General features: G+C 46.2%; 1 pseudogene; it reads right to left on the reverse strand.

Moving 5' to 3' along the window:
* LOC103605249 overlaps positions 1–872 on the reverse strand; it is a 1,951-nt pseudogene extending 1,079 nt beyond the window's left edge.
* Between the last annotated feature and the right edge of the window lie 329 nt (positions 873–1,201).

Consider the following 1,201-nt stretch of genomic DNA (forward strand, 5'->3'; position numbering starts at 1 on the left):
GCATCTACCTTCTGGGCAAAGTTTTCTGCCAGGAGCAGGTGGAAGACCAGGGAGGTGTTGGCATAGACCCTGACAGGCTGTGTGTCCCCCTGATCTTGTCCCAAGAGACAGCCTCATTTGGCTGGGTGCCTGAGTCAGAGCTGTCAAACTCCTGGGCCATGTTGATGAGACTGTACAGTTGGCCCCATTCTGCATAGGGTTGGCATTGGCAATGTGGTGCTTGACCAGGCCTCCACCCAGGATGATCGTTCTAGAGCATTTGGTGAAGATGGCCTGTGTGTTGATAATGCTCAGGTCCTTGACTATGCCCAGTACCAGGCCTGGCTTCTTGTAGAAATGGAAGGAGATCACGTCACCCAATAAGCCATCCACAAGAGCCAGGCTTGACACTGTACTGTGATTCTTCTGGCCCCAGTAATACACTGACCCTGGGTTGTTGATCTCCTTGCCAAGCCAAATAATCATCTTGGAAAGTGTTCACTTCTTGCCCTCTGTATTCTGCTCCAGCACCATCTGGTCCAGAATGGGCATCTGCCAGTCCTCAAACTTGCAGCATCACTGGACACTAGCAGGTTATTGTTGATCTGGTTCTCCCAGAGCTCCTTCCCTCTGAGCCTGAACTCTCCCAGGTATGTGGGTGCCAGGCAATTGATGAGATTCTCCTCCACACCTCTGGCCACTGTCACCAATACATCTACCATGTTGTGCTATGTGAGGTAGTGAATGGTCTCACGGATGATTGAACTGATGAGATTGGATGTATAGTTCAGGAAAATGGTGCCACTGATGAGTAGGCAGCAGCTGTGGGTCAGATCTGCCTGCTGGTCTTCATCCTGCAACAGTGGCTCCAGCTTCTTCTCACCTGTGGTGGCCTAGGAACTCATTAAGTCCCATCTTGTGCATCTCCGTGACAGCATAGGAAATCACAAAAGTGTCTTGAACTTGATAAAACTTATGTTGAGAAATGAAATTTACGTTTTTTATTTTTATCTTTTATTTCCATTTTTCCACAAACATTTTGAAGTCCCCTCATATACGTACCATAGTGCCTGGCCTATAACAGTGACCAAATAGATATAGGTATTATTCCTACTGCTATCATTAATTTGTTGTGTCAGATGGTTATCATTTAGTACAGTAGAACCTCATGTTATACAGCAATGAAGCATTTTATGCAAATCTAATTTTTACTTGTTAATGT

The sequence above is a fragment of the Galeopterus variegatus genome, unplaced genomic scaffold (genome assembly GCF_000696425.1).
Source record: "Galeopterus variegatus unplaced genomic scaffold, G_variegatus-3.0.2 Scaffold5682, whole genome shotgun sequence".
NCBI classification, from domain to species: domain Eukaryota; kingdom Metazoa; phylum Chordata; class Mammalia; order Dermoptera; family Cynocephalidae; genus Galeopterus; species Galeopterus variegatus.